General features: G+C 45.3%; 1 pseudogene; it reads right to left on the bottom strand.

Moving 5' to 3' along the window:
- Window positions 1-5548: 5548 nt before the first annotated feature.
- Window positions 5549-15915, bottom strand: part of LOC141950092 (uncharacterized) — a 35978-nt pseudogene continuing 25611 nt past the window's right edge.

The following is a 15915-nucleotide window of genomic DNA, read 5'->3' on the forward strand; positions in this document are numbered from 1 at the left end:
TGTTCCCAGAAATATTTATTTCACTTTAACGGAACAAAGTTGACTAAAACAGAAAAATCCCACAGGTTAAAGACAAAACCTGGCAATCTTTAAAACAGGGGAGAGCAAGACAGGCATGTGAAGCAAATTACTAGGGCCAGCTTTTACGGCAGCCTCAAGCTGTTGTATTTTATTTGCTGCACGCCTGGCATGTCTGCACGAGCAGCCCAAGCTCTTGGTGCTTTCTATTCAACAACCTCATCCTAGGAAATGCTGAGTGACAATCCTGGGTCACACAGAAAGGCACTCAGAGGCCCTGGCTTTGGTAGGGCTCTGAAGAGGCTGCCAAGTGAAGGTGAAGTCCAGCAGGAGCTTTCAGTCCTGGCCCCTCGGGGTGGGAGCCCTCACTGCAGGTTTTTGTCTTTTGGACCCAGGCTGTGGCTAGAGTGAAGAAGGAGGAGAGGGAGATCATGAGGTGTCAGAAGAAGCAGGGAGCACCACTGTTGGTGGGGCTGTGAATGAGCTGCCAAGGGCAGCTGAGGCCGGGCAACATTCAGTCCCCACCACTTCTGTGTGGGAGCCCCAGCTGGTGGCTGTCCATTTTCCAGCTGGGCTTTGGTGGTGGTGATGGTGAGGTGTTAGAGCAAAGACAGAGCCCTGGTTTTGGTGGGGCTGTGAAATGGCCTGCCGAGGGAAGGTGAGGGCCAGCAACAGCTTTCACTCCAGGCCACTTCTGTGTAGGAGACATACCTGGTGGCTGTACGTTTTGCTACTGGGAATAATGAAGGTTAGCCAGTGAAGCAGGCGTGGAGTCCCCAGTGTTGGTGGGCTGTGAAATGGCCTGCCAAGGGAAGGCAACAGCAAGGAAGAGCTTTTAGCCCTTGCCTGTTCTTTGTGGGAGCCTTAGCTGGAGGCTGTCTTCTTGCTAAGCTCTGGCGACAATGATGATTAGGTGTTAGAGCAAAGACAAAGCCCTGGTTTTGGCTGGGCTCTGAAAGGGGCTGTGGGAGCACAAGCTGGCCGCTGGCAGTTTTCTTGCTGGGCTGGGCACTGGTGATGATTAGGGGTTAGAGCAAAGACAGCCCTGGTTTTGGTGGGGCTGCCAATGGAAGGTGAGGGCCAGCAACAGCTTTCTGTCCAGGCCACATCTCTGTGGGAGCCATACCTGTCAGTTTTATATTCTTCTACTGAGCACTGTGAAGAGTGAGGGCTAGCTGGTGGATGAGTGCTGAGCCTCAGTGTTGGCAGGGCTTTGAATACCTGTTGAGGGAAGGTGAGGGACAGCAACAGTTTTTAGACCATGCCAGTTCTCTGTGTGAGCCTTACGTGAAGTCTTCTCTGTTGTATATTAAGTCTGGCTAATGGGAGGCAGTAGATGATGGAAATAATGAGGATAAGCACTACTTAGCAGCAACTAGAACATCAGTGTGTTATCAACATTATTCTCGCACTAAATCCAAAACACAGCGCTGTACCAGCTACTAGAAAGAAAATTAACTCTATCCCAGCTGAAACCAAGAGAATATCCACTCCTTATTCTACACCATTTATGTTATGCCCATGTCCCACACTTTCCAGTACATCCCAATTAATCGCCACCACCTCTGTTGTTTCTTCATATATACACACAGATATCATTCCCGTAATCTGTGGGCCATCCGCAATAAAATGCATTTTATATAAAAGAAAATGTTTGTCGAGTTCATTCAGTCCATGACTTTGGACTCCATCTGTCACAACAGTCTCTCAGAGCAGGAAAGATGGTGTGTGGTGTTGGATTGTTGCATGCTGAAGCCAGTTCTGGTTCCATCACCACTGCGCTGTCTGGTTCTATCATTGCTGCCCCTTCCTTGGTTGCATCACAGTTCACTCTTCATTAATCTGGGTGATTTTCTGTAATAGCCTTGATAAAGCATGCAGCCACCACAGAAGTGATGATGTATGGCAGTGGTTCTCAACCCGTGCTCTGCGGACCCCTGGGGGGCTGCAATGTCATCACAGGGGGTCCGCAAAGGCTTAAAGCAGGGGTGGGGAACATCCAGCCCGGCACCCAGAAACATTTGGACTGACCCAGGGCAAGCACTGCGCCTCCTTTTCCCACAGCCCCCTCCCCTCAATGCTCCTCTCATACTCAAGCCCCCCGACCCCATGCCTGCCCTGACACGCGTGAGAGGTAGCAGCACCCTCACCTTTGCTTGGTGACTCTCCCCTCGGCCCTCAGATTCACCAGCAAGTCCCTCCGTCACTGGGCTCTTCAGGGCTGGCCTCTGGTACAACCGTGAAGGTGCTCTCCCAGTCCTGGCACTGCCCCTCGAGGCGGTCTAGTGCTTTAAATCTTGAATTAAGTCTGGGTGGTCCACGGCCACAGAAGGTATTTAAAGGGGGTCCGTGGTGAAGGAAAGGTTGAGAACCCCTGATACATGGTATTATATAGCAATTAACATCATACGTAAATCAAATCCCCTTGAGGTACACACTGGACTCCCCCATCCTCCTGCATTGCCCTCCAAGTGCACCCAGGCCCTTGAGCAAAACCAATCCCACACTTGGGATTGCCTTTGCCTGAGGCAGGAATAACCCAGACTGTTTTCCCTAGCGTATTTTTTATGTGCACTACAGGGACTTTATCCCCTTCTACAGGACGTAAAAGTTTTGACTCGGCAGGGCCAACCCAATTGGCAGATCCTCTAGCGTTGACTAACCAGGTGGCTTTTGCTAAATGTGTCTCCCAATGTTTGAAGGTCCCACCCCCTCGCTCTCAGTGCAGCCTTTAACAGTCCATTGTATCGTTCGATTTTCCTGGAGGCTGGTGGATGACAGGGGATGTGATATACCCACTCAATGACATGCTCTTTGGCCCAGTATCTATGAGGTTGTTTTGGAAATGAGTTCTGTTGTCTGACTCAGTTCCTTCTGGGCTACTGTGTCACCATAAGACTCGCCTTTCAAGGCCCAGGACAGTGTTCTGGGCAGTGGCATGGGGCACAGGGTATGTTTCCAGCCATCCGGTAGTTGCTTCCAGCACTGTAAGCACATGGCGCTTGCCTTGGCAAGCTTGTGGGAGTGTGATATAACCAATCTGCCAGGCCTCCCCAGATTTATATTTCAGCCATCATCCTCCATACCAAAGAGGCTTTAATTGCTTGTCTTGTGTAATTTCAGTGCCTGTTTCCCATTCATGGATTACCTGTGCAATAGCAGCCATGGTTAAGCCCACCCCTCGGTCACGAGCCCATCCGTATGTTGCATCTCTTCCCTGATGGCCTGAGGTGTCATGGGCCCAGCGAGCCATAATTCACCCTTATGTTGCCAATCCAAATCTACCTGAGCCACTTCAATCTTAGCAGCCTGATCCACCTGCTGGTTGCTTTTATGTTGCTCAGTGGCCCGCCTCTTGGGTACATGAGCACCTACATGGTGTACTTTCACAACCAGGTTTTCCACCCGAGCAGCAATGTCTTGCCGCAATGCAGCAGCCCAGATAGGTTTACCTCTGCACTGCCAGTTCCTCTGTTTCCATTGCTGCAACTACCCCCACAGAGCATTTGCCACCATCCATGAGTCAGTGTGGAGATAGAGCACTGGCCATTTTTCTTGTTCAGCAGTGTCTAAAGCCAGCTGGATGGCTTTCACTTCTTCAAACTGGCTCGATTCCCCTTCTCCTTCCACAGTTGCTCCAACTTGTCATAGGGGTCTCCATACAGCAGCCTTCCACCTCCTGTGCTTTCCTACAGTGCGACAGGACCCATCAGTAAACAGGACATATGGCCTTTCATTTTCTGGCAGTTTATTGTACAGTGGCGATGTCAGATTATTAAAAGGAATGTTAAAAAGTCAAAGGTCAGCTTTGTTAGGAACACTGTAGAATCAAATGGTTAGCTGTTAGGATAATGGTAGATACAAATGATTAACCTTGAAACCAGGATATGCCTGACGAAAAGCAGGAGCCTAGGTAGGATTAAAGGGAAGTAGAGACAGTGAGCTGCAATGGCCTGCCTATGTCTGCCAAATTATGAGGAAACTAAGTAAAAGGTAATTCCGACAGGGGGAGATCATGACCACCAACCCATGGACCACCGACTAATTATACCACAGACTCAGAAAAGTAGGCAGAGAGGGCAAACTAGGCATGTGTGCTAATTTACATGCTAAGCGTAGAGTTTATGACCAATCACTTAGTAAATATGTATCAGTGTACTGAATATGTAAAAATTGTGTGTATAAACAATCATAGTTCTTGGGACCATGGTGTGCTGTCTTGGAACAGGCATCCGTGCATGTGCATTCATGTAATAAAAGAAAATACCTCTGTCTTCTGTGTGAATTGAGTGTCTGCACACTGGGTGAAAAAGCCCTGTTTTGGGACAACTGTGGGGCCTCTTCAGCACGTCACCTCCTCCTCTGGCAACATTCCAAAATCTTTGCCTTCTGGCCAGTCCATGATCACTTCCAAAATTCTTGGGTGACTGAGCTTTCCTATTTGAGCCTGTTGTGTGATCAGTGCGACCCACTTACTCCATGTGACATCAGTTGCATGATGTGTAGAAGGGACCTTTCCTTTGAACATCCAGCCCCGCACCAGCAGACAGGGTGTAACAGGAGCTGTGTTTCAGTACCAACCACTTCTGAGGCAGCTCAAACTCCTTCTTATGCTGCCCAAATGTCCTTTTCAGTTCAGAGTATAGTGGGCCTCGGATCCTCAATATCCCCAACTCCAAAACCCCAGGGGTTGGCTTTGGGTGTCCCTGGGTGCTCTCTGCCAGAGACTCCAGGTAGGGCCATTCTCCCTAGCTGGGATGTAGAGCACATTTTTAACATCTTGTCCTAGCCCAGACTGGCTCAAGGGCTACTGCATGAACAATCTCCCATTTGATTTGTTCAAAGGCTTGTCATTGCTCAGTGCCCCATTTAAAATTGTTCTTCTTCCAAGTCACTTGATAGAGAGGGCTTACAATCAGACTGTAATTTGGAATATGCGTTCTCCAGAAACCCACAACGCCTGGGAAAACTTGTGTTTCTTTTTACTAGTGGGTGGAGACATAGCTGCTACTTTGTTGATTACATCCATTGGGATCTGAGGACGCCCGTCTTGCCATTTTATTCCTAAAAACTGGATCTCCTGTGCAGGTCTTTTAACCTTACTTTGTTTTACGGCAAAACCACCTTTCAGAAGAATTTGGATTGTTTTCTTCCCTTTCTCAAAAACTTCTTCTGCTGTGTTGCCCCATTCGATGATGTCATCAGCGTATCGCAGGTTTTCAGGAGTTTCACCCTTTTCCAGTGCGCTCTGGATCGGCCTGTGGCAAATGGTGGGGCAGTCAATTCCAGGTGTATTGGACACGTGTCCACATGAAAGCAAACTGTGGCTGGCACGCTGCTGCCAAAGGGATTGAGAAGAATGCATTAGCGATATCAATTGTGGTGTAGCACTTGGTTGCCTTTGACTCTTTGAAACTTTGACGTTTGTATTGAAGTTCTAGCATGCCCAGCATGGCAGCACTCAGCGGCAGTGTGACCTCATCTAAACCATGATAGTCTAGCATCAGTCTCCATTCTCCATTAGACTTTGTCACTGCCCGTATGGGGTTGTTAAGGGTGAGAGTGTCCTGCTGATCGCTCCTTGGCTCTCCAGTTGATGAATCAGCATGTGGATGGGAATCAGGGAGTCTCGGTTGGTGTGATATTGCCGCCAGTGCACCACTGTGGTAGCAACTGGCACTTGTTGTTCTTCGACCCTCAGCAACCCCACAGCTGAAGGGTCCTTCAAGAGACCGGTCAAGGTGGACAGCTGTTCAATCTCCTCCGCCTCCAAGGCAGTTATACCAAAGGCCCACCAGTACCCTTTTGGTTCCCTGAAATACCCTCGCCTGAGGCAGTCTATGTCAAGGATGAAGGGAGCCTCTGGGCCTGTCACAGTAGGGTGTTTTTGCCAGTCATTCCCAGTTAAACTCACTTCAGCCTCCAATACAGTCAGCTGTTGGGATGCCCCTGTCACACCAGAAATACAAATGGGTTCTACCCCTTTACAGTCTGACGGCATTAGGGTACACTGTGCACTGGTATGTACTAGAGCCTTATACTCCTGTGGGTCCGATGTGCCAGGCCATCAAATCCACACAGTCCAGTAAGCCCAGCTGTCCTTCTTCTCCACCTGGCTGGAGGCAGGGCACCTCTAGTCTTGATCATAGGACTCCACTCACTTCTTGTAAAAACAGATTAGAATTCCTTCTCATGGGATCAGGAGTAAGATCAGCCCTTCCACTCTGTTTCACACACCACTCACATCAACCACCACAGACTGGAGCAGGTTTCCTGGAAGAACTTCTATTTGTGATTGTTTTTCCTTGCAGTTCACATAATTCACATACCCATGCAACTAAGATCAAGGTAGGTTTTCCATCTAACTTCCTCATGTCCTCTCCATGATCCTGTGGGTAAAACCACAGGACCCTATGGTGTGTACCTTCTAGATTCTCTCTCTTGAGCAGGGGCACGCTTACTCTTAACAGCTGAGATACAGATGAGGAGTAGGGCCTATCCTCTTTGAATTGCTGGAACTCTCGGGAGAGTTTCTCCACAGCTGTGATGAGGGTGGAAGAGAGATTTTCTTCATATCACTGGAGCTGGCAAGTCACATCATCCATCACCGGTGCCTCTACATCCTTCTAGACCATTACTGCCAATGCACTGGCATATGACTATGGTGTGCTCCGTAAAAACATCCACCATATCATTCATGTGCACTGGACTTCATCTGGATCTGTCTGTAACTGCACATTGTCTGGGTCATAAAAAAACATCTCCTGCATGGCTTATTTCTTCAAGTATTGGATACCTCTCTTCATGGTGGTCCACTTGCCTGGTTGACATACATCTTCCTTGAAGGAATACCTTTCCCTCATGCCTGACAGAAGTCTCCTCCAGAGGCTGAGGGCTTGTGTCTTTTTCCCAATTGCTTTGTCAATGCCTCCTTCCCTAGATGGGGATCCCAGCTGCTTGGCTTCCTTACCCTCTAATTCCAAGCTACTGGCCCCGTTAGCTGTGGCAGGTGCACCCACCCGATGAAAATAGGGCTTCTTGGCTGCTGAAGTGCCCTTGTTCTCAGGGCTTTACAGTACTTGGGACCCTTGGCCAGTGGGAGCTGATATTGACCACAGATCAGGTTTGGTTTGGGTATAAATGGAGTCCCTCGGGGCAGCCATTTTGAGCCAGTGCCCACTGGAGCAGCACACTGCAGACAAGGACTCTCCCCATGGGTCAGGATGCTGCCCAAGGAAACACCTTGAGGTTCCTATGGGTTGGGACACTGCCCTAAGAAGTTCGTTAAGGCTGAGAGCCCTCATTTTTTTTAGGTGAGTGACAGAGCATTTTGGGTTGTTGTTAAACCCCAGGAAGTGGTGATAGTTTTGTTCTCCTCTCATGGACATTTGAATCTGCCGTCGTATGTTTGCAGAGTGCTAGTTAATTGTGTTGACAACAAATTTTTATTTTTTGGTTATATTTTGTTTATTTGAGAGCCTCTGCAACGTTACCCCAGCACTGGAGCAGCCAAATCATAAATGTGCTCACCTGGACGATGGCTGGTTGTTTCACATGTCTCATGGCTCACTCAGGGATAGGGATTGGACGATAACTTCTGGTTCTGTCTCTTTCTCCTATTCTCATGACGACCCTGGTTCATCTACATTCCTCACTATGTGAACTGATTTTTTATATCTCTCCTTCTCTTTAGCATAACTGATACGGGCAGGGGCTGATTCTCTGGTTCAGCTGTATCACCTGTTGCAGGGGTCTGAGTGGTCACAGTGCCTGTCACCGGGTCCTGAGTAGGTGCAGTGCTTGTTGCCAGAGTTAGAGCAGCTGCAGTGCTCATCATGGGGGTTAGAGTAGGCGCAGTGCCTGTCGCCAGGGTCTGAGTAGCTACAATAACTACTGTCGCATGGGTTGGTCTTTGGGTGGCATTCTGAAGTAGTTGTTTAACCCTAAACGGGTGAAACACATTCAGGGTTTCTAACAATAGGACAGTGCTTGGTTTCAACATTCCAAGGATATTAAAAATTTTCAAATTTTTCAAACACTTTTGTAATTAGCCTGGCGGAGAAGGGGAAGATGTGGGAAGATGTCTACTCCATAGGCTGGCTCTCCGAGGAGAAAAGGTAAGAAGTGTAATTATTAACAATCTCCAGCAGATGGTCCCCGAAGCACAGAGATGTCTCCTCATGGGTTGGCTCTCCAAAGAGAAAAGGTAAAAGATGTAATTATTAACAGTTTCCAATAGATGGCTCCCGAAGTACAGAGGTGACGGCAGTACCGAGTACAAACACCAGACCAGCTCTTCTATCGTATCATAAGCCAGTGGTACACAGTACAACAACATGGTAACTCTAGCCCAGTTCCCATGGGTGATACACAGCACAACAGGGAGCATATACTGCGAGTAAGTTATTACATAAACCAACTTTAAGAACAAGCACGCCAACTTTGACAGCAGATGAATCAACACTGTGACCAGTGACTATTAAGCCCATACAATGAATACTTATAACAAATTTGCTGTAACACACTCTCATTACATCTATCAGTCTCTCAACCTTTGAGCCCCAGAGGTGCTAAAAGAGGCTGTTGTGGTTTAAGCCCAGCCAGCAATGAAGCACCATGCAGCCGCTCGCTCACCCTCCTCCCACCCTCCCAGTGGGATGGGGAGGAGACTTAAAAAAACAAAGTAAAACTCACAGGTTGAGATAACAACAGCTTAATAACTAAACTAAAATATAATAATAGTAAAATATAATAATAATAATTGTAATGAAAAGAACTATAACAAAAAGAGAGAGAAATAAAACCCAAGAAAAAGACAGCACATGCTCTGCCAGGAAGCAGGTGCCCAAGAAGCTGGGAGGGAACATAGCCAGGACGGCTGACCTGAACTAGCCAAAGAGATATTCTATACCTCAGAACATCATGCTCGGTGTATAAACTAGGGGGAACTGCCCAGGAGGGGAGGATTGCTGCTCAGGGATTGGTCAGAACCTGCTCGCTGGCAGAGCATGGGAAACTGAAAAATCCTTAAATTAGGATAAGTGCTACTCAGCAACAACTAAAACATCAGTGTGTTATCAACATTATTCTCGCACTAAATCCAAAACACTATACCAGCTACTAGGAATAAAACTAACTCTATCCCAGCCAAAACCAGGACAGCCTCCCACACAAGAGTGGCTTAGACTGAAAGCTGTTGCCCGGCCTCAGCTGCCCTTGACAGCTCATTCACAGCCCCACCAACAGCAGTGCTCTCTGCTTCTTTTGACATCTAATGATTTCCCTCTCCCCCTTCTTCACTCTAGCCACAGCCCAGATCAAAAAGACAAAAACATCCATCGAAGGCTCCCACACAGAAGCATCCAGGACTGAAAGCTCTTGCTGTACTTCACCTTCCCTTGGCAACCCCTTCAGAGCTCCACCAACATCAGGGCTCAGCCCTTCAACTGCTCCCTCACCTTCAACTGCTCCCTCACCTACTGTTCTCTACACAGAGCTTTCTGTCAAAAGAGAAAAAAACTCCTGTGATGGCTACCACACAGAAGTGGCCTGGAGTGAAAGCTGTTGCTGGCCCTCACCTTCCCTCGGCAGGCCATTTCACAGCCCCACCAAAACCAGGGCTCTGTCTTTGCTCTAACACCTCACCATCACCACCACCAAAGCCCAGCTGGAAAATGGACAGCCACCAGCTGGGGCTCCCACACAGAAGTGGTGGGGACTGAATGTTGCCCGGCCTCAGCTGCCCTTGGCAGCTCATTCACAGCCCCACCAACAGTGGTGCTCCCTGCTTCTTCTGACACCTCATGATCTCCCTCTCCTCCTTCTTCACTCTAGCCACAGCCTGGGTCCAAAAGACAAAAACCTGCAGTGAGGGCTCCCACCCCGAGGGGCCAGGACTGAAAGCTCCTGCTGGATTCTACCTTCACTTGGCAGCCCCATCATAGCAACACCAACACCAGTGCTCTGCCTTTGCTGTGAAAGGTGTTCTAAAAATAGCAGCTACTGCTTCAGAGCTTTTATTTTTTTAGATACAGACTTCAAAACCAGAGAAAGAGCCTCTACTTATCTGCAATACAAAGGCATTCCCACTAGACTACTTAAAACCAGTAAGTTCAAATAGCTTTAATTAATATAGGTTTAAATAATATAGGTTTGTTTTCTCTTTGCCCAAATGCACATCTTGTACTACAAAACTAAAGAAATTTCTTGTCTACCAAAGCCCTGCATAATTAAATGCATTTCCAAGAGAGAAGCAATAACCAGACTGCATCCCACACTATACTCTCATTACCTGCCTCCACAGTGTTTTCTGTTTCTGCCACCTCCAAACCTTCCACACTGCCTTCATCCTCCACTGCAGTTTTTCCTCTGCTCCAAGGACTGCAAATATAAGAAGGAAAAAATTTTTAAACTGAAAGCATTTTTCAAATTTTGAAGTTTTAAATTTAATTTAGGATTTAAATAATTTCATTTTGAGGGATAGATGTCACCACTAAATTATGTAACATTTAAGCTAACCCATGATTTGAGTCTTGTACAAATCAGAAGTTTCCTCCCCTTGTTTCCTGTTCCAGGTAATGTTTTCAACAACGTACACTTGAATCAGCAGTTGGTCCCTTAGGTTTTTCTGGTTATTCTTACAAGAAAATTACAATAACAAACTTTTACTGCTCAAAAAGTACATTAAATCAGGAAGATTTTTAAGATGCAGGCATCCTGTTTGCTCCACATAGGGGGTAACTACAGACAGATATGAGAAAATACAATCCAAAATCTGGCCAGTAGTTATACACTATAAAATAGCTACCGATCCATCCCGAGCATCCTGGGAAGAGATTTCTACAAAATCATAATGATGCTAAAGCAATTAAATTGAAACACATTATTTTCAGTGAAACAAATATTTTGACACATAAAATGTTATGAGAGATGACTAGATGTCATCACATTAAAAAAGTCACCACGCGAGGACAGCACATCAGAACCAAAGTACCTGGCAGATTTGTTTCAATTTCAGCCAAGGTCTGGTGGAAAGCAGACAGGTTTGCACCACAAATTCCAGTCTTTTTCCCTGCCTGGCTCTTCAGCAACTAACTTGGTTGGCTGTTGAGAAGCTCAAGCATCCAGATTCCCAGCTGTTCAGCAGCCCATTTGAAAGGGGGCCAAGTGTTTGGCACCTCGCCCCCACAATTTTCAGGCTACTTGACAAACTGCCTGGTGTGCTGATGGAAAGCCTGGGAGACCCTGGGAGCTTCTGAGTCCAAGTACACAAATTCTGAGCTGTTTGGGGCATCTTGGCAGTTCCAATGTCCCAGAGCTCCCAGACAACCATTCACACAACTGACATGCCTTGAATTGGGATGCCATGCAGGCCAGCACACAGACACCCTGCTTGTCCCCAACCCCAATAGAACAGCTCTGGCTGCTCTTTCATGAAGGATTCTGAAAAGTTTGGGTTTAGTTCTGTGCTGGGGAAAAAGTTTTGGTTTGGGTTGTTGGGTTATTTTTTAAGTGATTAATTCATTCCAAAACCATCATGTCCTTTTTTTGTACACTCTGTTATACTTAAATCTATCCAAACTATTTCCACAGAACTAGATCTGATAAATTGCCTACAGAAAACTCTATCGTGCAATGCCCTTGGTTCTCATGGATCAAAGAGGATAACGTGCTCAGAACTGGAGCCATCTTTTGGGTCTGCATCTGTTGCTCTCCTGCTAGAAAAGGAGCAGCTGTCTCAGACTACCTAGCAAGACAACCCCTTCAAATTGTGTTGGAACCAGTTTTGGCTCTGCAAAGGAGGAAAAGAATTAAAATGAGGCTCAAACCAAAGCCTGAAAAAACCCCACTCCATTTAGAAAGGAGTCAGGGGGGAAAGGAAAGCAATAAGAAATGGACAGAAGGACCCTTCTTGGCATCCCTATGGAATTTGTTCAGGACAATGCTGAAGAATGTGGGCACAGTGGCAATCCTAGGAATACAAGGTTATCTCTTCCCTTGCCTGCTTATCCATAAGCAGTGACAGCATACACATAACACACAAAATAAGTAATAGCCCTAGACGGGACAGAAGCCACCATTCCCTTCAGATCTTTGACACTTTACAAGCTTCCAGTGTAGTTGTTTAAAACTCACGTTTCACAAATATTTAAAGCAGAATAAACTGCACAGCAACCAGAAGAAACTGTCTGATACTCCTCCCTTCAGCCACCGTATCAGCCCATCCATGCACACAGCAACCGGTGAGCTGGCTGGAAGGTGGATCTGTGTTTGGGAAGTGGGAAGGACACAAATGTTTCTCACAGCAGCACCTGAGATTGTCACACAGAGCTATTCCCATCTGTAAGGAAGAGTAGGGAGTAGAGCAAATGGACCATCACACGCCTTGGACAGAATAGGCTCTTCCAGCAAGACTGAGATACAGCAAGAAAGAGGTAACGCTCTTCTAATACTTAGAAAAACAATGCAGCTGGTAAGAAAACAAGAGCATTTTAAGTATTGCATTTCTCGTAGTTGTTCACACCATCCCAGCTCATCAGCCAGCACCGAATGAAAGGGTGGGAATGCAGGTAACTGCGATCACTTCACTTGGTACAGGAACGCTCAAAAGCTTTACAGAACACCACCAGCTAAGAATGGGGATTAGTTCTATACTCTATCCCAATTATTCTTCTACCAACTATCCATCTGCAATGCAAAGTTACAACTTTGTACTAAACCAGGATTACTTTGAAATCAAACATAAATGGTAATTCCGCTTTCTTCACAAGTACCCCATTTTAGTATTCTCCAACACAACCCTGTAGGTGAAGGTCACTGGATAGTGGAAGATGATGATTGTTTATGTTTATTTAATAATTTACACATGGCTTTAGATTTTCTATTAAAACATTTCATGTATTAAGCACTGAAGTACCTCACAAAGCCTTTTTAACACTTTGTTTAAACAAGAGCAGTATTCACTCCTTGAACTCCCTACTGTAATTTCAACCTATTTAACACTAAGGAAAATCAGAGATTTCAGTTAAACGTAATTGCTTATTTCAGCAAAATATATAACCATGTCTGATGTTTTCTTGCCATTTCACTCCCCCAAATATTCCTCAAAAACCCTTCATAATGCTGTGCAGGTTTTAAATAAAACTGAAATGGAGGAAAAATACTGGATTATAACATTAACTTATTCTTGCTATTTACATTCATTTCACAATCATCAGAAGACATTTTATAGTCTACAGATTTATGTTTGGCTTAGAGAAAAAATAATTCAAAGTCACAAAGCAGTGAAATATATACTGTACTGACAACTATAATTTAATGTTTCCACAGAAACACCATTTGAGGCAGCCATATAGCATACCTAATCATTGCAATCAACATTTGTAATAAGAATGGATTGTTTAATGTTGTTTGCGTTAAGTTTATATATTTTGCTTAATAGTTTTACACATAAAGCTTTTGGCTGGTTTGCATAACACTAGATTTTTCCACTGACAAACCCTGTAAATTTTTTTGTTTTCTATTTACTTATTTCACTCCCCCTTAAATAAAGTGGGCAAAGCAACCTGTGCTCTGTTCTTCTGGGACTTTACAACTTCGTCTGAAGTTCATCCTTCTGAAGGAGGATGCGAAAAGGCTGCTGGGGCAAGACAGTTGTGGCGCCAGCTTTTGCTGTCTTAAAACAATGACACAGCAACAGCCTGTGACTACTCCGCTTTGCTCACACACAGCCAGACAGTACTGAACCATAACTGCTATACTGAACATCACAAACTCAGTTCTGCTCTAGTCGAAGGTCAATCCCAAACTATTTTACTAGGAGTAACTACATCCTGCCTTTACATATCATTGCAGAAACCCCATCAGCTCGCAACAGCAGAAGTACTGAAGGCAGATGAGCCACGTCTCCTACAGCGTAGAAACCAAGGACAAAATGTACAGGCAGAGCCTGACCGATATGGACTCTACAGGAAAACAACAATAAACATTAGTCAGTACAACAGGCAGTGGGCTTGGTACGCAGGCTGAACTGCTGCCAAGATTTCCACGACTGGCTTTCTCTCCGGCTTTTTTCCTACAACGGAGTTCAATTAGAAGGAAAAACCAGAAGCACATCTATCTGTCTTTCAAAGAACAGATCCACTAAGAAATATAACTTCTTTAAGTGTTTAAAGCACATTCAGCATTTCATGAAACGAAGTCAGCAAACCACAAAACTACATTCTTTAATGTATATAGGACTCCAGTAGAATACAATTAGTCTACAAAAATTTTACTCACATTTGCGTAAAATGGAGTAATTTATCAGAATCCTTTGTGATCTACTCCTAAATTTGTTATCAGTTAGCCTTCTTAGCTAATGACTTTCATTAATCTCCATCTTTAAATACACCATAACCAACAAAAATCTGTTAGTTCTTCTGTAGGTAAGCATCCTAATTAAATCCAGTCCACAGGAAAAAAAGCCCAGAAGAACATTTTGCAGGGCTCAGCAGAGCATTAGGTACTCCTCTGCATGGGGGAAAGCCTCGCTGAGGCTGTCTCAAAGCCTCGCTGACGTTGCTGACACAGGAAGATCACCAGGCAATCGAGTGGCTTCTGCTGAACTGCATGGAGAGCAGCAGGAAGCTGGGAGAAAATGGAAAAGTCTCTTATTCACCTGCCAGTAATTAGATACTACTTCTTTTACTGTTTTTTTCCTTTTTTTTTTTTTTTTTTTTTTTAAATGCATGATATTTTTTACATATTTGGGGTTTTTTGGGGGTTTGGGTTGGTTTTATTTCTTTAAAGGTGACAGCAATAGCACCATAACCTCACAAGTACAATGTAGGCCAAAAGTAGATCTTGGATCTTACTCAGTCTTTCCACAAGGTGATCAGTAATGAGGCCATGGGCCAGCATCTCCTGGAACCACCTGAAATAACGGACAAAGCTACAATCCTCAGATGCCTGTCACTGCCAGGCTGCTAGTTTATGATTACCCAGAAGTTATTGCCGGACACCAGTTTCTGCAAGTTCTCTGTAAGTTGCTACCCACAAAATGAGGTGACAATTTGTTCAGACCATCCATGGAAACTACTTTACTAATCCAGTGCATTTTGTTTCAGGCTTACAAGAATATGTTTGTATGAACCACTCCAGAGCTTCCCCTCTTTCTCAAATGCCAAAACCTCTAGGTCGTTCAGGGGAGAAACTTATTAATTCTAAGAGTTGAGAAAATTCTACATCCAAGTCTGGATAAAATGAACAATATGGCTCTGGAAGCAAGGCAGAGGGCAGCTAGCTAGAATGAAATTCAATAGCCCTAAACACCAATAAGCCTAAAATAGAAAACTATCATATTGACTCCAGCTTCAAACTGATTCCCATTTAAAAGATTTTGAAGAGGATTTTTTAACTGAGCAATCAGTAATAGGTGAAAATATTTTCTGCACTTGCCCACCACAACATTTTCTTTCCTACGTTATATTTACTCAGCATTATTCATTCACCATGTTCAGAGCTGAAATTTCGTTCACATCTATATTTTATACAGTTAGCCCTGAGAGCACTACCAGATATTTCTCTAGACTGAAGGCTGACAGCAGTGCACAAGGACAGTCCTTTCTAGACATCTCACTCCTGGGTAGAAATCCCAGAGACTTCCTGTAATGAGAGGAGGTCCAAAGAGCTACAATAAGCTTTTAAATCCAGCACTGCAAATAAAAAGCAAACGGGCAAACAAAGAAACAAAACATGACAGGTAAACCTGGGGCACTAATGACGAACAAAAGGTCTCCTGTGAAGTCCCTCACAAAACAGACAAGTGGCTTAAAGAGATGCCTGCAAAGAAACGGCGGGTGGAAGATAACCCTGATAACTCCAGCGCCAATGCGGAAACGGCAGCACTGACCCTGC

This window comes from Strix uralensis, chromosome 15 (genome assembly GCF_047716275.1).
Source record: "Strix uralensis isolate ZFMK-TIS-50842 chromosome 15, bStrUra1, whole genome shotgun sequence".
In the NCBI taxonomy this organism is placed as follows: Eukaryota; Metazoa; Chordata; class Aves; order Strigiformes; family Strigidae; genus Strix; species Strix uralensis.